The 27,523-nt window shown below is 34.1% G+C and overlaps 1 protein-coding gene across 2 annotated transcripts in view; it reads right to left on the bottom strand.

Annotated features, from left to right (window-relative positions):
* LOC149426055 (uncharacterized) overlaps positions 1-27,523 on the bottom strand; it is a 348,593-nt gene that overhangs the window by 275,194 nt on the left and 45,876 nt on the right. For both annotated transcript variants that reach the window (XM_089643334.1, XM_089643325.1), the window contains exon 2: positions 12,127-12,219. The gene's annotated coding sequence lies outside the window, so the exon portion shown is untranslated. The remainder of the gene's footprint in view (positions 1-12,126; positions 12,220-27,523) is intronic.

The raw sequence follows: 27,523 nt of genomic DNA, 5'->3' as shown, positions 1-27,523 counted from the left end.
AAACCAACGCTAATGAAATGTAATGCACACCTATATTTACAAAACTGAATATAAAATTTATTTGACCAGTAATGGCTAATAATATGAAATTTTAAACCAATGCAATGTCTATTATAAAATCAAATGCCAGTATGTAGATATTTCTACAATATACCAGCCTTTGAACGCATGGCGTCGAGCATCAGCTACCATGTTACGACCAAATTCCGGGATCTACTGCCGTTCATTTCCACCACCCACAGTGTTGAGCATCGATCTGGAGGAATACGTCATCCATTCATCTTCATCACCCTCGGTGACGAGCATCAGCCTGGAGGATTTCATCATCCTTTCATCACCACCATCCACAGTGTCGAGAATCTCACTGGAGGACCAGGACGATCCGTGAATTCACCACCAGCTGACCACAACATCACTGATCACAAATCCACATCCCGACGTGATGCATACACCAATACTATCTACATAATGAAGACATAGTGATAACCTGATAACTATCATTACCCACATGTATTTATTTACCTACCGAAAATGTATTTAACCCATCTATAGGTTTATTCTAATAAATAAGAAAACTATAAGTACCTTCTATGCCAATTTGAATGGATTCAAATGTTCCATTTAGCCCAATAGCCCAGCATCTCTCTCACGTACACTAGCCACTATCATAGATCTCCATCTCTTTTGAATTTCGTAAAAACAATTTTCTTCACAAGGCTTTTTATATTTCTTTTCTTTTGATATTTTTTATTCTAAGATTTATAAAAATTAACGAAGTTCTTACCACTGGGTAATTTAAATAATATTTATCTGCTTTTCAATTCATGCGTTATGTTTGAATATCAGCTTATATTCAATGTATTCATGCATTGAATTTGAATTCAATGGTTTTAGGAAACCTGACAAAAAAACCACGATAGCCTTTTACCTGTTACTGTGTGAAATAACTTATAATTTATAATACGTTATTAAAATAATGATAATACCTGAAGCCGTTATGAAATTCTTATGTATGATAAATGGCTTATACAGTATACATACTACCTACCGTAAGCAAACTGGCAATGTTTGTCTGTTGTTAGAGATTGTTCTCAGTACTCATGTTTATTTCATAATAGAATAATATGACTTGCGTCAACAAACCGCGATTGTAAATTTTGTTATTTTCTGAACAATGTACAGTTAACTGTAGACTGTTAAATGTGCAGTTAAACAAAGCTTAATTTGTCACGTAGCAATATAATTTAACCCTTCAGGCCTCTGGCACATTGACCGTTACATTTCATAAAGATGCTGTCAGAAATTAGATATTTCTAAGCGTATTCGAAAACTAATAACTTTTTTGAAAGGTGATGATGAAACTCACCTTCAAATTTTACTGCTAGAAATAAACAGAAAAAAATTCAAATATTAAAATTAAAATCAAACATAAAAAGTTTCACAAATGGCTCACCTTGCGTTCTTTCGTCTAAACACCGAACCAAAATTAGTGATAACGAAAAAAAACTCATATTTTATTAGATAAATGTACTATGAACATTACTGCCACCTCACTTTTTTGTCGTTTCATATAAAAATAACTAAAAAAAAATTTCAGAAATTTTTCTCAATTTGGGGTCGGAAACTTTGGTTTCATAGAAGTGTACATTTTAATTATTCTGTGGTTAACTTCTAGATTTGAATATAAGCGTTGTGTTTTCTCTTTCTAACACCGTTTAGATCATATTTTTAACTATGATGGTAAGAGAGACACAACGATTTCCTCCAGACCATAAGAGCTGTTTCAAAAACACACAAAACGACTCTACAGATAATATAGTTGTTTGTTAAAAAAAAAACGAAAAACTACGCTAAGGAGTTTAAATAACCTAATATATTACACTTAGGCCCAGTTGTTTCGCAGAAATTAACTTGTGATCAAGTCGTCAAATGGCCATTCAGACCCATTTTGTTTTTTGGACTGTGGAAAGATTCTAAATCCGTTTCAGTTTTTGAACAAATTGTGATCAGCCCCGTTCAACCTCGGAGACCTCAAATTGCTTTGAATTTAAGTGTAATTTTTCAAAATTTGAACTGACTGTGTGAAGAATTCAGACAAACGATAAAGTACCTACCTATAATATAAAATTTTATCAGAAAATTATTTTTATATTGTCACATTCAAAAATGGTAAAACTAATTTTTCAAGAATTTTTTATGGGTTTGCGTAAGTATTATCATCTAGTAGTGCATTTTCTGAATAAAATAAGCTCCCTATGAATTTTATCTACCTGCACATTGTATTGCAATGATAATATGCAATACCGTGGTTTGCATAACACACCTGTATGTCTTAGTAGCAACATATACAAGTAGATACAGTCTAAACTAGTTATATCGAGCCCGCTTGTAACAAAACCACGGCTGTGACGAGTAAAAATCCTAAATAATTTAATTAATACAAATTTCCATATAAACGCTCGCGGTTATAACGATCGGCGTCTGTTACATGATGTACCGAACAAAATTTAGTTCCCAGTGGAACACTTCGAATGTTGGTAATTGATGACAAATCCCCAATTAATAATTTTGATTGCATCCATCATCGGATTACGGTCCAGAATTGGGATCTAACCTAACCTAATTGGTGTTATCTTTCTATCAATGTATATAAAGAAAATAGTTTTTGGGTAGGTGGCTTTTTTATATAAACCAATTGTAGATTACAATATTACATTAGAGGGACTGTTGAAAACTAGTAGTGACCCATTTGTCAATAGATTCAATATAATCAAAGAAAATAAGATGTATGAATAAGTAACAATCAATAACATTACATTGGGGACCTTCCTCTTGTTTTGAAGGTTGATTGTGCAAAATTTTATAAACCTTGGAATAAAACTGTGGATTTGTTTTGAAATCAAATCCACGCCACCCTTCAGAATGCTCGTCCGCCACAGGCGCCCTACTTTATATAAATAGATTGATTGCTCGATCTTCATCCAGAATTTTTAGAAATCTCATATGGACAGTGGCCTTTCCGTTGTTTTAATGGTTAATTGTGCAAAAAATAGATGTGTTGCTTGTTTAATACTTTTCGTCACTTAAATTGAATAAAAATATCAAGACATAAAAAAATTCAACAAAAAAATAAGCCATTTTTTCAGTTCGCATTTCCTAAAAAACTACCACATTTTTCACCGAAGGGTATTCCTTGAAAAAATGGTGGGTCGTTTACATAACCCTCAATAGATGGCAGTAGTTTATTTTAGATGAGCTTTGTAAACTTTCAATGTTTATCCAACCGACGCACAGCCATGGCCTTGGAGGAACTGGGAAATTGAGTTACTACATCAGCTTTTTGATGGTATGAACATAATAATGTTTGTAGTGTTGTTCTTTAGTTGTAGTTTCGTTACCACCCACAGGTAGAGATTGTGTACATCTAAAGATTCTAAAGTATTATTATTCAGATAATGTAGTTTTGAGGGTATTCCATTAAATGGCGGTACTTGCACCATCTGACAGAGATAGCATGTCGGGTGTACCCGAATGGTTACGAGTTCAGCCAAGGCTAGCCGATTCCTAGGAAAGGAGCTCACTTTCAATTGAAAGATGGAGCTCACTTTCCCACGTTGGAAAATTGTTAACATAATAAATTATACAAGTTGTCCGAAGAAACGTCACTATCTCAACGACTTTTCGGTTTTTATGCTTTTTTCATGAAGGTAGGTAGATACCGTAATATTGAGCAAGAAGTCAACACTATTTCACATTTGAAAAAATATTTTTTACCAATTTTGAACCGGAAACGGAACGTACAAAGAAATATACAGACAGACGCAATGCAAAACGGTCCCACTGTTTACAATGTTAAAATAAGAAATCTTGAAGCTAATTTACAAAGATGGTTAATCTGTTGTACAATAATTTTAATTAAATAAAAATCTGCAATACAACGTATTGATGATAACACTTACATTGAAATAACAGTAGGGACCTACTCAGACTTTGTCCATGTTTTGACCTGATATTGAAAAATGTTATGAACTAACTAACCAGTCCCGGCATACACTGGATTTGTTTTGCTAGCGTCAACCGCGTTCAGTTATCCATTAATGGAGTTACCTTCATTTATCCTTCTTTCAATATCTCTATCAGCCTTCCCATCTCTCGAAAACATGCTTCCCAAATAAACAAACTAATCCAACTGCTCCAAGTATTTCTCATTCACAACTATATTGCACACTGTTTTCGTACTCTCGCTTTCAAACACCATGACTTTGGACTTACTTACATTCATTATCAATTTATTCATTTACATTCTTCGTTCGAGACTGTGGATCTTTCATACTGTTAGAAATCAGCACGGCATCATCAACATTTTATTTATTTATTTATTTATTGGTAAAGGTAAGAGACAAACAGCTTATACATAAAATACAAATATAAATATATACATGTTAAAAACAGTCAAGCCAAAAAAGTCTCCTATATTAATATTGATTGGAGATGGAGTTTTATTGCATAAAAAAAAAAAAAATATATATATATATATATATTTTAGGTGAGGAGGGGAGGAATAGGAATTTAGGATGAGGATAGGAGATGCTCTGGATACATTCCATACTATAGTATTAATTTTCGATCGTACGAGTTACTTCTATTCGATATTTGTGAAGTGTATTGCTAAAAATATCTATGTTTTGAAATTTAGTATTATATTGGGCACATATACGTGGAATTGGTGAATTTTTTCTAAAGTTAGTTCTACATGTAGGTAAATGAAACAAATGGGATTGCCGTGTTGATCTTGTTGGAATATGAATATTTATTAAATTCATTAGCTCTGGTGAGTCGAGGCCATTGTTAAGAATTTTAAATAATAAAATTTGGTCAAAAACCAAACGTCGTGTATGAAGTGAGTTGAATTTGTGGTAATTAATAGAATCGGCGTAATTTGAGAAATGTAAGTTTTGTTTATAATTAATGTGTTTAAAAAATTTTTTTTGAATTCTTTCGATTCTTTCAATGTGGGCTTGGTAAAAAGGAGTCCAGATCGGTGTGCAGTGTTCTAGGTGGGGACGGATGAACGCTGTGTAAAGGGAATATAGAGTCTTAAGGTTGCGGAAAGGTTTCGTTAAACGTATTATAAATCCTAGCATTTTGTTGGCTTTGTTGATGATTGCATCAGTGTGTTGAATGAAGTTTAATTTTACATCCAGTATTACCCCAAGGTCTCTGATAGAATCTACTTCTTTGATTTGTGTCCCGTTTAATGTATAATCAAAGGAAATTTTATTTTTGTTACGTGTAAATGATAATTTATTGCACTTTGAGGTATTTACTACAAGTTTATTTGATTCACAGTAGTTAAAAAGACGATTGAGATCCTCTTGAAGTTTAATGCAATCTTCGATTGATTTGATAACTAAGTAGATTTTTTTATCGTCTGCATATGCTAGGTAATTGGCATGTAAAAAACATTTGTGAATATCATAAATATACACATTAAATAATAATGGCCCTAAATGAGAACCTTGAGGTACACCGGAGGGCACGGAAAAGAAACTGGACTTAGTTCCCGCAACTGATACACATTGAAGTCTGCACCGAAGGTATGAAGTGAGCCACCGAAGTAAATCACCATGGATGCCTATTTGACTTAATTTTTTAATTAAAATGAAATGGTTTACTTTATCGAAGGCCTTAGAGTAATCAGTGTAGATTACATCTACTTGGTTTCTATTGTCCATATTGCTCGTTAAATATTCCGTGAAATTTACCAAATTTGTTAGTACCGATCTTTTTTGTAGAAATCCGTGTTGTTGGTTTTGTATGTTGCGAACAATTGTTGTATAAATTTGATCGTAGACAATTTTTTCAAAGAGTTTACTAAATACAGTTAGAATAGAGATTGGGCGGTAGTTTACAATGTTGCTTTTAGAACCTGTTTTATGAATAGGGATTATAGTTGCTTCTTTAAACTTTGTAGGAAATTTTCCTGCTTTTAGTGACATTCTAAATATATTAGTTAGGGGGTATGAAAGATTTTTTGCACATTTTGAGATAAAGTATGGCGATATACCATCACTGCCAGCACCCTTACTAATGTCTAAATTCTTCAGGTAATTATTGATCAAAAAATTGTTTATTTGTACGTTCCCAATCGGGTTATGATTATTCATATAGGTAAAACTATCGACTATACTGGGATCATTCGTGTCCTTATCATTAACGTAGGTGGACTGAAAGTGTTTAGAGAAAAGTTGACACACTTGTTGAGCACCGGTGCCTGACTCATCTTTAAGGTGCATGATTTGTGGGATGCCATTTGTTTTACTTTTGCTTTTAGCATAGTTCCAAAGCTGTTTATTATTTATAAGAATATTAGATTCAACTGAATTTATGTACTGAATAAAGCAATGCTTCTGTAAGTTTTTTTGTTGGGTACGTTTGATTGAAAACTCTATGTAGTCTACTGGATTATTATTGGATTTCCATTTTTGATGGAGTTTTTGTTTATCTTTAATGATTTTAATTAGAGAAGCTGAATACCAGTTTGGAAATTTTCTCTTTTTGATGATACGTTTAGGGACAAACTGGTTGATGGTACTGTTTAAAATGTTGTAGAAAGAATCGACTACTACGTCAATATCCGAATTTTCCTGAGTAAATGACCAGTCTGTCATTGACAGATGTTGGTTGATTAGCTCGTAATTGGCTTTTGTAAACTGATAAATTTCTTTAGGTGGGGCGTGAATAATAGGAAGTATATCGATTTTTAGCATAATTTTGAGTGATGGGTGGTGCGAGTCTTCGTTGACAAGAGGATCGCATGCACGATATACTTGGCATTCCTCATTACAGATAACTAAATCCAGGATTCTGTTATTTGCATTTTTTATGTAATTATATTGTTTTAATTCAGAATAATGGATTGTGTCAGCAAGTGAAGAACTAGTTGTGTTCAAGTTTTCAGGTGTCAAGTGTAAATCATTGTTATGTATATTCCATGTTACGGTGGGCATATTAAAATCTCCAATTACAAGTAAAATGTCATCGGGATGTTGATCTTTTACGTTAGCAAGTAAGCAAAGGAATGAATTGAGTGCAGTTTCATACCCTTGTCCCTGTGGGAGATAAACACAGGCTACATGGATAGTGCGTTTGGAGGTATAGTTAGAAGGGGGAATAGTTACCCAGATACATTCAGCATTGCAGACCAATTCTTCGCGAGGGTAAGCGTTAAGATTGTTATGTGTTATGATCATCACTCCACCACCTCGACGAGAATCTTCTTGGTTGTTTATGCTATTAATTGTAATGTTATTTGATCTATCCCGTCTGAAAACGCTGTAAAATTCTGTTGGTGCCAGTTCCGGATCTAAAATAGAATTAATTAGCCAAGTTTCAGAAATACCGAATATGTAACAATCGTCATTCAATAAAATATTATTGTGAAATATGTCTGTTTTAGTGCGTAGTCCTCTACAGTTTTGATACATAATAGTAATCATCGTGAATTATGTAAGTTTTTCTATAAGTGTAAATAATTTTGGTAAAGATAAGAGATAAAAAAACAAATAATAAATGCAGAGTTTTATGAAGGACACGCATGATGTTATACTAAACTGGTGAAATAGTGAAATATAAATGTGAGCAGCAAGTACGGAGAGCATGTTAGGAAAGAGGGGGGGAGTGAGAGTGGAATGGGGGAATGGAGTAAGGTTGTGGATAAATAATACGTCGATTACACGACGAATTATAGAATTACAAAACATATGATTATAAACAATATAAGAAGATAACAAAATATAAGGAAATAGAAAAAACTAATTAAAAAAAAACATATAAATTACTATATTCAACGGAAGGTTAAATAAAAATAAAAATGCAAGAAGTGCGCGATGATCTTAATAGTACGGTTGTATGTTAAAAGAAATATTTTTAGCATAAACAAAATATTAATTTATAAGATATATAGGATATATAAACATGTCTAAAATTACATCATAGATACCTAAGTGAATTGTTGGTATATGTGAGTCGTGAGTTACTTGTGAAATACACGTAAATATTATACATATACATACACACATATGTTTATATATTTTTTAATCATTGGTGAAATATTATAATATTTTTAATATACGCAAAGTTCAATACGTCATATACCTACATACTTTTTTTTCAAATCAATTACAAATTACAACGACATCTATGAAGTTAATAGAGGGTGACAATATGATTAAAAAATTTATAATGGTACAGGTATATATAAAACTTCAAATCATAAAAAAAAAAGTTAGAGCAGATAAAGGCAAACTAAATTTATCAATAAAAACTGTTTACGTGCGTAAAATAGAGTTGAAAGATAGACTTACATTTATATAATAACATCATAATATGAAAAATAGAGTAGAAAGACTTACATTCACATAATAATATCACAATACGAATGTAAATCTTCATAATATCATATTGTAAACGAAATGTAGGTACCGAGACGCTAAGTTAAAAGTTTGTGTGTATAGTTCGCGGTGGAGTTCACTTATTTATAAAAGTACGTAAATTAATATATGTTTTGTGTGTCTGTTGCGCTGAGTAAATAATAAACAGGTAAGAGATACGTACATGTACATTTATATATGAACATATTTTTTAAATTATTTTTTATTTCTATGGATAGTGAAATATAATAATATTTCTAGTAGGTATGTGCAGTGTTCAATACGTCACATACCTATATAAATTTTTCAAAGCAATAACAAATTACAAAGGTATATATGAAGTTAATTGGAGGCGACAATATGTTTAAAAATATATAATGGTATAGGTATATATAAAACTTCAAATCATAAAAAGAAGTCACAGCAGATAGAGGCAATCTTAATTTTAATGCTAAATGTATCAATAAAAACTGTACACGTGCGTTAAAAAGAGTACAAAGATAGATTTACATTCAATTTATAACATCATAATATGAATGAAAATCTTCATATCATATTATAAATTACAAATGAAATGTAGGTACCGAGACGCCGCGAACTATAGTTCACGTCTGTGGGTGCAGTCACTACTATTTTGTTGATATATTAATATAGGTATGTGTCTCTAATTATTGCGCACAGTAAATAATAAAGAGGTAAGTAAATAGATTATGGCCACAAGTGCATAATAATATACAATTGATACTATAGGTTTGTGTAGAACATAAGGGATAAATACCCGTGTTATAGAAGAAACAGGATAATAAATAATAAAATATAATGAGTTTAAGAAAATTTTATCGAAATAAGAATAATAAGCAGGCCAAATTCCTAGTATCGAAATACCCACCCAAATGCAATATAATTAGTTGTTATTAATTACAATGGGTTATACATACCTCAATGACTTAATGTGGTTATGGAAGTAGCATTTGGATAAGTTATTTTGCAATAAAATTAATTATCTGCCTACCCAACACAATTTATTATTATTTCTTTGGGAGAAAATTATTTCCAATTAGCCATTAATTAGCCAAATAGATAATAATGCATGAAAGCAACTCATTGGTAGAAATAAATGCTTTGCGAATATAAACATTTTTTTTTTTTTATACACTTATTTTTTAGTATTTGTTCTGGGGCGCAGGCCAATAGACTTGGAGCCATCGTGTTGAGGGTGGGGACCGGGTGTGATGGATGAGGTGTTGGATGAGCTGGTGCTGGTGCTGGTGCTGGTGTTGGTGCTGGCGCTGGAGCCGGTGTAGGTGCTGGTGCTGGTGCTGGTGCTGGCTGATAGTTTGGTCACAAGGGCGGCAGCGACATCCAGCTGCTTTTGGGTACTGATGGCGTGCTTGCTGCCATCAGGGAGCAGAACCACAATTGTGCCGTCGCTGGTCCAACACTTGTTGTTTGAAAAGATTGAACGTGCAGAGGAAAAGAGTTTTTGTCGTGTTTTTGTTAGGGATTCAGTTAGTAGACGAGAGGAGTTTTTCAGCCCTTTCTTCCTCTCCCATACAGATCGACGGTCGATTTGGCGCTGGAATTCAATAAGAATGGGTCGATTCTTATTTGGTTTCATGCGACCAAGTCTTCTGGTGGAGACGATACCCCTGATGGCGTCTTCGTGGCACCCTAGGCCGGTCAACGCCGCAGTCACAAGGGATCTCGTGTCTTCTGGTCCATCTTCTTTCACGCCATGTAGAAGTAACAGATTTTTTCTAGAAGCAGCGTCGATGGCATCCACACGAAGCTCAAGTTGCGCAATACTCTCTTGAAGAGCCGTCATCTCCGATGTCATTTTCAATTTAAATGCATTGAAGTCTCCACGGAGATTTGTGAGGTCACAATTCGGGTTGCCGGGTTTTTTGTTGACTTTATCGAGCCGATTTTCAAATTCATTCATCGTTACCACGAATTTTTGGTTGAGTTCTTCGAGCGACATGTTGATTTAGTATTGTGGGTATGTTTGAATTTAGTAGCTGTCACTATCTGGAATTTAAATATCACTGGATAATACGATTTATGAAAGTGTTTTTAATTTATTATTATTGTGTTATTTATAGTTTGAGATCGCGCACTTTATGATATTACATTTTATTTAAAACATGTTATATTTAAACTATAAAACATATATTTTGCTTGAGCGGTATGAAGAGTAACTCGTTGAGGAACGATCCATAGATACCAGGTGTTGTACCATAGTAACATACAACAGGCAACGTACAATTTAGGAGGCGGGTTTAGGGATGTCGTCCCGAGAACCATATATAGGATGACTAACACCTGTGCCATTGGACACCCCAAGTGATTTAGCAGGGGTGTTCAGGATGCGCTTGCCCACCACCTGCGTGGTATGAAAGATCGGGAGAGGCTGGTTTGGAGAGACCCTTTGACCTCTCCAACTATTCTTGCGCCGCAGTGGGAGGGATATATTCATATTTCCGTCACACCTGGACACACTGATCCCTAGATTCCCACCCAACTCTCATACCCTTTACCTTCCCAGAACTTCTTCTCCTTTATTCCCTTAAAAAAGACCTTCCACAGTCCCAAAATATGACATAGGCCCTGAGGGAAATTATTTTTCATAAACCTAACCTAACCTAACCTAACCTAACCTAACCTAACCTAACCTAACACTTATTGTAGTGTTTCTAAATATATAATAAATGTAGCATCAATTTCTCTCCACAGACGTCGTTTGGATATATATTTGTATGTAGTTTTAAGATGTTTTCATAGGTGTCACTAGTGCCACATGATAGAAACAACTGTAAGACGTTTGGATCTAAAATCCGAATGGTCACGAAGATAGCCGATGTTTACCGATCAACAGGCGAGTTCAGTGCGCGATTCCCCGCTTTAGAAAACTAAGTTCTTGGGAGGGTATAACTCCGATCCAAAATTGAAACCGAAAAAAAGATATTTTGAGAAAAATATCAAAAATTCCAAACAACTTACAAACAGAATTTTTCAAACATTTCTCTCGATTTCATTTCCACGTCGCTTTGTCTCTTACTAATTAGGGCGAGAGATGATGGTTAGTTTTCACCTCGCCGCTCTGGCTAACAGATATCACAGCTGTGTGGCCGATTAATGGTCATGTTTTAGCTCTTGAAAAATAAGTTTCCTAACTTCTGCCACCTCTGGCAGGTCTGACCCAAGTGACGCTTTGTAAACCGTCTACTCTAAGAGTTCAGCTAACGCAGAGAGAGAGAAAAAATTCATTACTACCCTTTTAGTAAAACATATGTTTAAGGGAACATATTACGTTTCTTTTTGTAGACATGCTACAGGTGTAACCTGTTCTTCAGTGAACCAATAAAGCGGTTATAAAAGTTTGTTGCACTGTTTTACTATTGTTGAACTGCTATAAATACGTGTCATACTTGCAAATTGATTGCACCAAACATTAATACTAATTGTGTGCATTTATTTAATAATGCAGTTACATGAAAACATTTTATAGCCCATGAAGAATCATTTTCCTCGGCTGTAAGAATCTATATATTTCACTCTAGATTTTCTATTATGTTACTAAAATACATTTTTATAAATTTGAAATATTACTCAAAACGTTTGTAAAAGCCGCTGTTAAAATAAGAAAATCAGTAGAAAGGTCACATTATTAATATTGAAATTCAGTGGGACTCACCCAATCAGTAGATTGGCGCTGGTGCGGTGCCCCTCACTGCTGCCATCGCTATCCGTGGGGGGATCTTCCACCACCCGCGGGGGAGCTTGCTGCCTGAAAAAACAACTATTATTCGAAATCTTTGATTTTTGCACGAACCATTCTTTGGGAAAGGGTGGACAGTGCGGAAGAAAATATTATTGAATTTATTAGGATTAAATTATTGAACCTGATTGTAATATTTACTCAACAACTCTCAAAGAATTTATAAAAGAGACAAAGATACAGAAAATAACTAGAAGTTCTGTGAACAGTCCGTAGACGTCGCGTAGTACTGATTACACCGATTTAACAGCTCACAACAGCTATGAACTTAAAAAGCCTAAAAAAAGGGGAAGATGTACAAAAAATACCAAACCCACTTAAAATTGACAAATCCCATTCCTTGTCTCAAATAAAAAAAATCATAAGCCGTTGTAACTGAATTAACAAGATACAAATCAAATTTTAATAATTCATTATGCACCACTTTGCATACAAATCATTTCAAAAGTTTCTCAAACAAGATGGCTGCAATGCAATTTTCCCTCACCTTAATTCGGCATCAAATTCAGGGCTTTTTAGGTCCATGTCATGTGCTCTGGCGGAATAAAAATGTACTATCAAACACCGCTACAATCTTGATAGGATTGACCGGACACGGAAGACACATTTACAGACAGACGAAATGCAAACAGGTCGTGTCAAAATTTGACTGTAGTCAGATCGTAGTTAAATCCAGGCTGTTAAAAAATACTGTGACAGGTTGGCTACATTTCCGGTGTACTGGACGTAGGTGTCCGGTACATTACAGGGGGTACCTTAGGGAAGGATTTGCAATTGAAAAACAACTTTCGTCGGACAACTGACTGATTGGGCCAGTTGTTTGCATATGTATTGAGTTAAAATTCAACAGTTTCTACACGTGTTAATGTGCAGCAATTATTCTTATCTCTAAAAAGGATGCATGAGAGAATTAAGGAACCAAGAAAAATAACCGAAATTTAATTACTACAGTTAAATCTCATTTGACACATGATACGTGTCCGGTGATAAGCCTCATAATAGATTCTGCGTCGTAAAATGTGTAATAACAGATAAATATTCATTTCCTTAATTATTTCAATAATTATTTAGGTACGTCCACCAGCGGTCCGGTACACTCAGAAAGCAGGGTTTTATGCAGCAGGATTTTGGAAACTAACAAGAGCTTTAATTTAAATAGTAACTATGCTGAGAAATAATTGACAGATGTAGTTTTAAGAGGTAAGTATTTAAATATTTCTAAAAATGCGGATTTTTTTATTTAGAGCATTACTTCCCAAACAGCCCTCGTATCTTGAAATCAAGCTTTTGTATTACTGTGCACCCTCTACGGCCTCTACGCTGGCGCTGATGTGAGTGTACAATTAATACTACTCTACAGAAATGCGCTTGCATTTATTATTTAATCCAATAAGAGTTCAGATACCTTTATTTTACCTAACCTTACAAAATGGCATGGAAGCAAGAGATTTTTGTTATTATTTTCTTTATTGGGTAGTACCTATTATTTATTTTTACGTACGTAATGGTGGACTGAACGCAGTTGGCGCTAACAATAAAATATCCAAAGAAGCGAAGCTGATGTATAGAAGTGAGGCATGGAACTGGCAGAGAAAGGATTAAACTAAATTGAATGCTTTAGAAATGAGATCCATGAGGTGTATGTTTGGTAAAACCATATGTGCTCGTGTGAGAAATGTGGATATCCGCAAAGAGTGCAAGGCTGATGTAAACGTAATGAGTAAGATCAAGAAAGGGACGCTTAGAAGGTTTGGGTATCTAGAGCGAATGAACGAAGAAAGGAGTGTAAGGAGAATATATGATGCAAATTTGAATGGTAGCAAAAGTCGGGGACCCCCGAGGAAGACATGGCACGACCAAGTGAATCAGATCGGTCGGGCTATGTCAAGAGTCAGATTAATAGAAGAGTATGTATGAGACGAAGTAAAAATGTTTTTTTTTTCTATTTTTTTATTTATTTGACACCTCACAAGAGCGTCCCTGCCTGTGCAGTGTACAGACAGGGGAACTATGTCACCACCCGGTTGGGCGGCGTTGTGAGGCGGAATAAGGTAGGGGCTGTAGGAAGGGATTTGTTAATGCGGGCCTTGAAGAGGCTCGGATTATAGGAGGGAGGAAAAACAGATGCCGGTAGCTCGTTCCACATACGAGCCGACTTACACAAAAACGAGTCGTAAAAACGGCCCGTTCTCATGAAGCCAACGTCAACCGTGAACGGGTGTTCAGTTCGTGTCCGCCGAGTTTCGCGCACGTGCACCGGTGCATCAGGAATCAATGCTGCTAGCTCCTTGGAGCAGGTTCCATTGAAATACCTGTAGAACAGACACAGCATGCCTACATTGCGTCTATGCATTAGAGAAGGCATTCGGTCTGTTAACAACGGATTGTCAATCAGACGGATCGCTCTCCTTTGCACAGATTCAAGCAGGTTTATTAAGTATTTTGGGGCACCAGCCCAAAGGTGGCTCCCAAATTCAATAGTTGGGCGGACTTGAGACTTGTACAGGGTCAGCAGCTGATCACTGTTGAAGAATCTCCAAGCCCTGTACAAGACGCCCAACTTTTTGGAGGCCTGATTTACTCGGGCTTCTATGGATCCCCGATACTTGAGCTGGTCTGATATAGTAACTCCAAGCATTTCAATGGAGTCTTTATTGGGGAGAGTGCTCCCATAAAATTGCACCAGACAGTCATTGATCTCCCTCTTTGCCGAAATCAGACACGCTTGGGTTTTTGTTGGCCTTACCCCAGGCACGAACCATCTCGAGGTGGTGGTCAATTTTTGCTTCAAAACTTCCCGAGCTGTTCGGAAATGTGAATGAGGTAAGAAGAGTGGGCCAAGACCGAGTTGTTTGGCGGTCCGTCCGTCCGTCCGTCAGTGCGAGGAAAGGGCATGATGGTTCGTTAGTTAGTTAGTTGACATAATATTGGTTGATTTTGAAGGATACATTTTTTGTGCATTCATAATTACATTCATACCTAGTTTAAGCTGGCGCTTGTGTTTTAGGAAAGGAGTGCTCGTTAATTAAAGAAAGAGCAGATAAAAATCTCGTTTTTTTGCTGCTAGGGCCTGCAGGCGACTTTTTGTTGGGCTTCGCCCAATTTAGTCAAGTTTTCTGATAATACAGTTTTGCCCTTTGTATGTACAACTTGTATGTAGCAATTAGTAGAAAGTGGGCTAAAATTTACTTGTCACGTAGGTAAATATTCATTTTTCTATCCAAATAACAACATTTGTTGTTATTTTAGTTGCCTGCGTAATAAACGTATGTTGAATATTCATTTAAACTTCACTGAACGAATGAAAACTAATTTCTACTAAGCAATCGACATAACCCGACTACTGATGCAAGACTCTGCGCAGAAAATTAAGTTCGTTATAGTAAAGTAACGATCCGCAGCGCAGCTCAGTGTGGAACTTATGTTATGTCCATTCGATTTTAGAGCTCCAAAATTTCAAGATTACCATCTATTTGAATCGTTAGTCCTAGATGTAATATGTAAACAAATTAATAATATTATTGTACCCAACCAGCATGGCTTTATCACAGGTAAATCCACCCTAAGTAACTTGATCATATACGAAAATTACATAACTGATTCTCTTGCCTTGAAGCATCAAGTGGATTCAATATATACTGATTTTTCCAAAGCATTTGACAAAGTTAGGCGACATATCCTTGTACAAAAATTAAGTATGTTGGGTATCAAGGGTAATCTGTTAAGTTGGATTGAAAGTTATCTTAGTAAAAGAGAGCTATGTGTCAAAATAAAATCTGTGGAATCTTACATTTTCGAAGCCACAAGTGGGGTCCCTCAGGGGTCTCACCTGGGACCAATTCTTTTTTTGTTATTTATTAATGATATTGTTAGCATATTTAAAGATGTAGAAGTTCTTCTTTTCGCAGATGATTTGAAAATATATAAAACAATACGCAGTTTAGACGATTGTTATACTTTGCAACTTAATTTAAATAAACTATATCGTTGGTGCATCATCAACTCTCTGTTTCTTAATATTAAAAAATGTCAGGTCATTCGTTTTTGTAAAATACGAAATCATACAATTTATGAATATTCGCTTAATAATGTAAAATTGACAGCAGTCACTCAAATCAGGGACTTGGGTGTTATATTTGATGAACAGTTAACATTCAATCCGCATATAAATGAAATCACAAATAAAGCCCTAAAAATGCTTGGGTTTATATGTAGAACCGCATGTGACTTCAAGTCACTAGAATGTTTGAACACACTGTACACATCTTTAGTAAGAAGTCAAGTAGAGTATAATTCGCCTATTTGGTCCCCGTTTTATAAAGTACATTCCAACAATATTGAAAGGGTACAACACAAATTTTTAAGATTTATTAACTTTAAACTAAATATTCCAATCCAAAATATAAATTATATCCAACTCATGCATCAACTAAATTTGATTACGCTATCAGATAGGCGAATTATCTCCGACCTTGTTCTACTAAATAAAATTATTAATTATAGAATCGACAGCCCTGAAATTCTTGCCACAATAAAATTATTTGTACCTTCCAAAAATACGAGACAAAATTCCACCTTTTTCTGTAACAATTTCAAATCTAATTATCATGCGCACATATCGTTAAATCGAATACAAAATTTTGGTAATAAATTTGGTAATGTTGTTGATATATTTAGAGATTCCGTAGCAGTGCTCAAACGAAATCTACATAAACACTTTGCTGATATGTATGACTTCTCCACTCCATAGTAAAAAACCCATTTTTTAGCTTCTGTTTTTTCACTCTTTTCTTTTATGACTTCTTTTATGACTTTTTAACTTTAATATATATGTTTTAACTTTACAAATTAATATTGTAATTTAAATAACAATTCGAATATGATTTTAAGTCCCTATAAATGCTGATTAATTTCAATCCATTTATTTTTCTAAGTAAGTAAAAAAAGAAAAAAAAAACTGTTCTCCATAATGGTATTCTGTATTATTTGTAAAACATTTATGTACTACAGATATAATAACTATTTTATTTATATATGTACGTAAACTTTTCAACGTCACATAGTTAATGTAATAACACTAATAACAATGTATGTAAAAGCCCAATGGGCGTTTAAATAAATAAATAAATAAATAAATAAATATTTAATTTTAGGTACATTTTTGTTCACACGCACAGCTCAAATTTTCGAATTTTATAAATGCCGAAAGGAACCGATTCCAAAATCACTAGGTATATTCATATCCATCCACGGAAAAGCCCGACTGGGTGTAAAAACAAATGAAATAAAACTTTAGCTACTGCACTGCAGTAAATTATTGCAGTTCATGCGAAAATATAACAATTTGGTTTATTTTTTTATTTATCAGATCCCCCGCGATTCTCCATAAGCAGAGTACCGGGGTTCGGGTTCCCTCTATCTGAAGTCACACCTATTTCCCTTCGCTGTGAGGTGGACAACAACCCCCCTGCCACCCCCCGTTGGTACAAATATGAACGAGAACCTCCGGTAAGACAACACTAGATTACACTCCTGGTATCTGTCATTGATGTGTAATATATCGCGTGTACGGGTGGAATGTATGGTAATTAGGTTGAGTAGTTAATCGGTAGATGGCGGTAGACATAAAGCCTACGCCGGGGCCCGCCAGATGACGCTAGTGTATAGCAGGTACCAGCGATAGATATTATCTGCAAGGTAAGCATCTGCGCGCTCAGAGATTTTCCTACCCTCGGGTAACGAATAGTTGTAGCTAGCCAGACAGGTTATTGTAACGTAAATTAACAGTATTATATTAAGAACCTTTGAATGATTATAAGAGTTCCCAACACCCGAAGCCTGCTTAAGTAAAGGCAGATATAACAGACAACATATCTTTTTCGAGGTATAAATTCAACACTGCACTGCAGTAAATTATTGCTTTAATTCGAGCCATAAGAAATTTAATTCACAACATTTAATTTCATTCTTCAGTAGTTTAATTTATATGCGACTTTATAGTATAGATACATTATATCTAATCTCATAAATTTTGAGTTATAAGTCATAAGTTTTCAGATATAAATTTTGATAACGAATAATAAAATTTGCATAGCGTACTCGGCGTTACATGACATTGGCATTTAAAAATACCCTTGGACTTAAATACACGAATCTACCAGAAATAGAACCTAGTATGTAATTAGAGAGATAAGACGTGTTTTATCGACTTTGATAAACTGTAGAAATACCTGAATTAACCCCTATGTGAGTTGACCTTCATAAGTTTGATGGGGTGGTTGCGTCGGCACAACCCACGTACTTTTCCGTATGGTACTCAATCATCCCTTATTGTTTGCGAAGATCTTCACGGTAGTTAAATATTCATATTCTAAATGTGTTATGTAATGCAGTAAGTTTATATAACTTTTTAAACTAGGAGACGCAAAGTCGCTTTGAGTATATAATATTTAAACCCGAGGACCTACGTAATAGCGACGAGTCGTTCAGGCGAAGCGCTAAATCACTATTTTGATTAATATTTATAGCGAATTGGTGTACATTATGAATACCAAAAAATATTTTTTAGATAAATTGAAGGTTTTCCTATCGTTTCGCTTAAGTAGAATACAAAAAAAATCTCCATAAAAATTTTAAATGTAAACTATTACATTTTTTTTCAATAGAAATTTATGAACGCGTAACAACGCGTTTATACGCGTTTATAACAACGTGCAAAAAATACAGTTTTAAAGCTTAGATTATCTGTGACAGTTTCACTTGATTAACTTTTTTGCTTTCTTATAAAATTATTTACGAAATAAATGAAACCCAATTTTGTGCTTGAAATCGAACGTTTCTAGAAATAAATGAAACCCAATTTTGTGCTTGAAATCGAACGTTTCTAGACTCCTTTTGTGAAGCGATTTTAATGCCTATTACCTACAATATGTGGTATATCAAGAATATACACATGTTTGTCTTGTAGCTTCCTCTTAAACCCGAGGACCTAAGTAATAGCGATGAGTCGTTCATGAGCGAGCCGTACTAAATCTAAACCGCGGTTAGTAAATAATTGGAAACCTCAAGGTCGGGGTCCAGATTATTCCAATCGCCTGCTAATTGAGATATCAGAACCATTATAAATCTGTCATATTTAAAGTCCAAGTATTCTGTTGAAACCGGAGTTTCATTTAGTCAGAAAGTTCGTTAGACCCCGAAGACGCAACCAAAATTGCCAAAGACGTGAAGCTAGAAGTCCACAATGGAGTGCTGGTACCTACCCTAATGTATGGCAGTGAGGCGTGCAGAGGAAGGATGACAGTACACTAAATACTGTAGAAATGAGAACCCTGATGCGGATGTATGGTAAAACCAAATGCGATCATGTGGGAAATGTGGAAATTCGGAAATAATGCAAGGTTGATGTATGCGTAATGAGTAAGATTAAAAAAGGTACGCTTAGATGGTTTGGGCATGCAAACCAAATGTACAAAAAGAGTAGTGTAAGGAGAATGTATGAAGCGAATGTGACTGGTAGAAGGAGTCGGCGACGCCCGAGGAAGACATGTCAAGAGTCAGAATAAAATAAGGGTATGTATGAATGTGACTGAAACAAGGAGTGTGTCCTCTCTGCACACCCCTGCGGGGGAACAGTGCGATGGTTAGCTATTTATCAAATATGTATATATTTACAAGATCTTCCGCTAGTCGGGCGACTGCTTTAAACCAATGGGCTATCGTAGCAACCTTAGAAAGTTCCAAGCTAATAAAGTTTCAAGCCTTAGCTAAAAATTTAACTAATAGATTTTTTGTGTTTTCGTGTCAATAGATCTAATTTTCATATTTTTATGATGACATCTTTGTTAAAACCGCTATCATATCTGTGTAATGAATATATATCTTATCATATCACTTCTCAAAAGTGAGACCAATGCAATGAATTTTGATGAATTTATAAAAATGTGGTTTGTTCAATTTTGCTCTCTCGTGAATTTCTGTGAGGAGATAAGGATAGTCACCCAAATCAAAATAATTACCCTTGTTAAAAAAATGTGCAAAATGTACATTTAAATAGAGAAATGACTGGTACAAGCAGTCATTTTTCATCCGACAGTACTTGAAACATGTAATACGTTGTTTAATTGAATATATTCATACTGCGTCTACAATGCTCCTGCTGCTATTACAAGCTGGACTCTACCTGGACAACTTCGGGATGAAGGTTTCCATGTCTGACGGTGTCCTGTTGAATTTATAGTATCTGTGCGGGCTCCACTTGTCCCGTATAGATAGTATGCCCTAAGATGTATGTGTAGTAAAAAGGGAAATATATTAAGTTGAACTATCGATCGTCAAATTAAATATCTTCCACCATTAAAATGAACTATTACATAATGATAATGCCCTGTTTATGCTGCACGATACTGCTTAAAGAATTACACAAGCTTACGAAGCATGATATGCGTGTAACAGTGAAAACTTGGAAATCTTTGACCTTAAGATCTTTCCCTGCTACCCGCCCTTGAAATGCCTGGCGTAAAATGCCAATCGCCCACCGTCCGTCGGCTTCCACGCTTTTCATAATAACTTACTTGATTTTTACCAAATTATGTTTTTGTAAATTGCACCGTCTTACCAAATAATGTGTTTATATATTTATTTATATAATATATATCTGTTCTATGTAGTTTCTCCAGGACAACTGCTTGCGGAGCCGGCACTGAGCCAAGCGGCGATCTGTGTGAGTAAAATTGTGACGCCCTTTTTTCATAAACAGTAGACCCTTTAGGTAGGTGATTGATTACTCTTATCAATAATATTAGGATGATTGGCATTTTTGTGTAGCGCCGTTTTTGTAAAATATAATGTCAAGAAGGACTGTTAGGATGGGTTGTTCATTTTCGGGTTCTGTGAAAGTCCTATTCAAGTCAGTTGCATTTTATTGCTACAAGAGCGCGGTCGTACCCAGTATTCGTTTAGTGTATCGTATCGAGTATTGTACTACATTCCTACCTCGCAAAGTACCTCGCCCGGACGGGCGAGCGTATTAAGAAAGAACATGGATGACATTATCGAAGATATAAAGAGCGATATCGCAAAGATCACATCTGTTAAAGATTCAAGAATAAAACTGAGTTTGGAAAACAACCTAAAGAAACTAGAAGAACAAATTATAATAGAAAATTGTATTCTACAAAAAAAAATTATAAGTCTACAAGAGCAAATTATAACAAACAATGAGCACTATAATGAGAAATTAGAGAGTTTCGTAGTAAAAAATATAAAAACATACGCGCAAGCCACAAGAACAATTAGCAAAATCGAGAAACAAATTCTACAAAAGCACGCCATCATTATATCAACGACTAAAAACTTCAAGGCTGAAGAAATGAGAAAAAGAATCGAAAAAAACATAGATGTAACCAAAATGAAAGTTGGTGTAACTGAATTTAAAAAAATTGGTGATCAAAAAATCACTATCTCATGTGCAAAAAAAGAAGACGTACAAAAATTGGCTACAAAAATAAATGAAACATTCGGCGAAGACATAAACGCTGAAGAAACAAAAAAGAGAAAACCAATAATGATCATAAAAAGATTACAATCAAATTTGTCAGAGGAGGAAATAGTCTTAGGCATAACTCAGCAAAATGAGGGGCTACAAAATTGCCGAAAGGATGATTTCAAACTCATAAAAGAAATCAAACTCAAAAAATTTGACCAACAAAAGACGTCCCAACAAGACGTGTCAAACTACTTACTACAAACGTCAGGAGCCATCAGAAAAATACTAGTTAACATTGGAAAAATCAATATAAAATACCAAAGAGTCCCAATTGAAGATCTTAACCCCCTTACGCAGTGTTATCATTGCCTGAAGTATGGACACACAGCATTAAGATGCCTGAACAGAACGCAACCTCCTACCTGCCCCCATTGTGCAAAAGATCACACCCTAGCAAAATGCACAGAAAGAAACAATAAACCAATCTGTTACAACTGTTCCTGCAATAATAGAAAATTCAAAGCAAACATATCGGACGACCACAGTGCTGATAGCATCAACTGCACATACAGACAAAAAATGCTTCAAATCGCCAAAGAGAGAATAGAATATGAATAAAATTGTACACCTACTTATTAGCGATAAAAAAACACAAAGGCTCTCAAGAAGTCCGTTCTCCATAAAATCTAACTCCAACAGTGAAACGAACAAAGGTGATTCACGGCTTCTAATGAATTTCAATATTATTATTTCTTCGATATGGATGACTTTGTGGTAAATGCTATAGATAAAACCATATCAATAGACGAAAGAATATATACATCAGTGAACGAAACAAACAACATATTAGCGATAAATTCCGAAGTTAGCCTAACCATATTTCATATGAATGTCAGGAGCATAGAATTGCATTTAGACGAACTCCTGGTAACAATAAAATCACTTAACAGACTAGACTGCATAATATTAACAGAGACGCATTCATCAAGTGATATAAATTATAATATTCCGGGTTATACATACTATGCAACAAATACCCAAATTAATAAAAACAGCGGAATCGCAATATTTATTTCAAATAAATATGTTGTGACTTTTTACAGAGAAATCCACATGCACAATGTAAACATTTTAAATATGGAAATCAGTTTCCAAAAGTACACCTATAGCATATTCGCCATATATAGAACCCATGCCTCAATATTACCAACCTATGTAGATGAACTAAAACACATTCTTCTTGCGAACAGAAATAAGAAAACTATCATTGTCGGAGACATTAACCTCAATATCGCAAATGATTACTCATCCTACGACAAAGATAATTATCTGAATATGATGGCAGAATTAAATTATATTTCGTGTATTAATTCATTTACGAGAATTATCCCAGGTCAACGACCTTCGTGCATAGATCATGTGTTCACAAATATTCAAGATATAAAAAACATAGTATCTGCAGTCATACAAACGACAATCACAGATCATTTCGGGTGCATTTTTACGTACAATCACGATAAAAAATGTTTACCAATACAAACTCTAACTCCGGAGAAGGACAACGGCCGACGCAAAACGCTCAACATAAATGCCCTAATACATAATCTAGATAAAGAAAAATGGCACGACATCTTCAATTGTAATGACACGAATAAATGCTTCGAACTATTTGAAAAAAAACTATCAATGCACGTAAGTACTGCACAATTCATTGATTCCAGAAAACAATCTTCAAAATTTAAACCGGTTAAGCCATGGATAACTTTTGGATTAATTGTATCAATCAGACACAAAGAAGCACTATACAAAAAATTTATCCGACAACCTACAAATGAAACACTAAAGAATCACCTAAAAGCATACAAAAACAAACTCACTTATTTAATAAAAAACACAAAAGAAAACTATTTTCGGCAAAAATTGGAAGCAACGGAGAGCGATGCAAAAAAAGTCTGGCATGTTGTAAATGAAATTATAGACAAGAAAAAACATAAAAAAAATGAAATACATAGCATCACAAATAACAATATCAAAATACGATGCAAAGAAAATCCTTTAGATACCGCTAACATATTCAACAACTTCTTTGCAAATGTAGGCAAAAACCTTGCAAATCAAATTCAAAAAGTACCGTCCAATGACGTACAGAACCTTAACATTAAAATCTCAAACAAAATTGACATGTTTCACCCTACTTCAGCACAGGAAATCGAGCAAATCATTTCAAGCATGAAGGGAAGATCAGCACCAGGTTTCGATGGAATTACTGTCGAAACACTAAAAATTATCAAAAAACATATATCAAAACCCTTAACACATTTAATCAACATAAGTCTCCAAAGCGGAATATTCCCAACTGTATATAAACAAACCATCATCACTCCAATTCATAAATCTGGCAACCCTGAAGAAGTGTCAAATTATCGTCCAATATCGCTGATCTCAAACATTGCGAAAATCTTCGAGAAAATTATCAAAAAAAGGTTGACTGAATTTATTGACAAAAATGACGTAATTCACGGCAACCAATATGGTTTTATGAAAAATAGAAGTACCCAAGATGCAATTGCCAAATTATCGAACATAATCCAGGACACATTAGACAAATCTTTGAAATGTCTCGGAATCTTCATAGATCTTAAAAAAGCTTTCGATAGTATTTCTCATGATAAACTTATTGAAAAATTGAATTGTGTTGGGATAAACGATAAAGCTTTAAAATGGATAAAAAGCTATTTATTTGAACGATGCCAAGTAGTCAAGATAAACAACTCACTTAGTCTACCACTAACAAGTAATTTCGGGATACCGCAAGGCACAGTCCTAGGCCCCCTACTATTTATAATTTATGTCAACGATATTTTCAAACTACCACTTAACGCAAACATAATATCCTATGCCGACGACACAGCTATCATAGTGAATGGGATCGACTGGAATATAGTTAACGAACAAGCAAATAATTGCATGAACACATTGAAACAATGGTTTGATACAAATCTTCTCTCATTAAACACTAACAAGACATACTATATACATTTCTCAATTAACAAACTACAAACACTCCCTAACACTCAAATAATTATTCACAATAACAAATGTAATAAAAACATCTGTATCCAAGGCTGTTCAATATTGAACTCAGTATCAGAAATTAAATATCTCGGAGTGATAATAGAACAACATATGAAGTGGAAAAGACATATATGTGAATTGGTCAAGCGTATCAGAAAGTGTGTATACATATTCATAAGATTAAGAAATATTTTAAAAAGAAATAACCTAAAAAGAGTATATTACGCACTAATCCAGTCGTTAATTCAATACGGAATTATTGGATGGGGGGGGTCATACAATAAGATTCTGACACCGATCAAAGTGGTCCAGAAGCTAATCCTCAAAGTAATCCTCAAGAAACCCTCCACGTATCCAACAGAAACGCTATTTACAGATTTCGGGGTGCCCCGAGTAGAAGATATATTCAAGAAAAATGCAATTATCCAAATTTATAAAGATAATATAATCAAAAAATTTGAAACCCAGTTATCTAAAAGATATCAATACAATATCAAAATTCCAAAATGTAAAACCAAACAAATGCAAAATAACTATAAATATTTAGGAATAAAGTATTTCAACAACCTTCCGATTGAAATAAAGAAATTAAAGGATATTAACATACTTAAACTAAAACTAAAGTTACTCTTTCAGAAATAATCAATTAAATAATTGCCTGTTTTTCCCTTCATTGATATTTATTATCAGTCTATACTCATCCACTGTATTTAGATTTTGTCTCTTTATATATTGTTCCTATCATTTATATACTTACTTATAGCATAATGATATTTTATTTTTCTTATAATTAGTGTAACTCTCTCACCAAGCACAAGAACCAGTTTCTTCATTGGTGAGATTGCGAACATAAATATATTTTGTAATGTAAATATATACTTTATGTACTCACATTATATCCTGTACCCACTTTATATATATATTAAATAATAAATAAAAAAAAAAAAAAAAAGTTCTGCTAGTATATCATTATAGGCTAGTTGCTTGACAGAACTGAAATAATAACAGAACTTGAAAAAATCTTACAGAGATTTTGAAAATTAACTTTGGAATTTGAATAATGGTTCAAATTCTCGGAAACAATCCGTCCTTAGTTATGATCAGCGCCCGCACAGAGAAAAATAATCAAGTGACAAAATGCGAACTTCCTGATAAAATTTTGGTCATTCAGAATATTCGAGAACACATGTTATTTTCCTAATAGATACCATGATGGAATGCTATAGTATAAGTATGTCAGTATTGATAACAGTATTTGTATGAACACGTGTTCCGCCGTCCTCACAAAACATTTGCTTTTGACTGATACTTTGTTGGGAACTCTCTCAATTTTAATAGAAAATTTCTCCATTTTTACTCCAAAATTACTCCATTTTTAATAGAAAAACAAATTATTTGTCCAGATTTTTAATAAGTTAACAGTATTTGATATCAGTTTTCCAGTAAGACTGCCCCAATTGCGCCCGCATAGGGCAGGCCTTGGCTACTTATAATCAGGAAATGATTTTTTTCTTTCTAATGTTATAAAAAAACATTATATAATGTGGACACACTGTTATCATAAACTCTCTTATTAAGGCGAAACTTAATGCTAAATCACTATGTTGATTAATCTTTATAACGAATCGATGTACATTATGAATACCATAAAATATGCTTTAGATAAATTGAAGGTTTTCCTATCGTTTCCGTTGAGTAGAATACAAATAAAATTAAAAAAATACTCAATAAAAAATATAAATGTAAAATACTTAAAAAAATATTTTTTGAATAGAAATGTATGAACGCGTGAAATAATTAACTTTTTAAAAATACAGTATTATATCTTAGATTATGTGTGACAGTTTCTCTTGATTAACTTTTTTGCTTTCTTATAAAATTATTTACAAAATAAATAAAAACAACTTTTGTACTTGAAATCGAACGTTTCTAGCCCTCCGTTTGTCAAGCGATTTTAATGCCTATTACCTACATTCGTGACAATAAAAGTCATACCAAGAATATACACATTTTTGGCTAGTAGCTTGCTCTATAAAACTCCCGCTTCAACAAAATACTTGGGCTTAAAATACTTTCAATTTAATTTTTTAACTAATAGGCGGTTTAAAGGCGAAGAAAATTTGTGAAAAACTCGTAGATACAACAATAATTATTGATTATTCAAACATTCTTAAGCAATTTCTCTCTCAAAATTAACTATTATATATGATAAATGCCATCGATATCGATGCTTGTAAATGTACATGTGGAATATGCGGCAATATCGCTCCAACTAGTGCCAACGCAAAGTGATTAATTAATAATAACTCCTCCGCAAGCTTTTCTCCTGGTACTTTCCAAAGGTCAACGCCATTTCACAATTGATATCTCATCATAACTATGCAGTAATGAAAAATTTTCCACCCGATCTATATACAGATAATACATGTTTTTACATCGATGCGACCTTGGAGAAATTAATCATATGAAGGTAACGCCTTCTAAAGGTCAGATTCTGAAAAATACATTAGAAAATGAAAGCATACTAGAATAGTAACAGAAAACTCTGACTAAATTTAAGTATAGGAGGCGAAAATATTGTATGCGAATCAGTTTTTTGGTTTTATTGTGAACTTTTATAAATATTTGACACAACTATTTGGGTAGCTGTGGTTAACAGTTAGTATTTGAAAAGCATTTCGACTTTTCCTTGGTATTTTCTATTGATATTGTGGCCTTGAGGGTTAATGCTGGTTTTTAGTGCATAAGCTT

This window comes from Hesperophylax consimilis, chromosome 2 (genome assembly GCF_061612785.1).
Source record: "Hesperophylax consimilis isolate HC1 chromosome 2, BYU_Hcon_1.0, whole genome shotgun sequence".
Lineage (NCBI taxonomy): Eukaryota > Metazoa > Arthropoda > Insecta > Trichoptera > Limnephilidae > Hesperophylax > Hesperophylax consimilis.
This window is presented reverse-complemented; position numbering and strand designations above follow the sequence as displayed.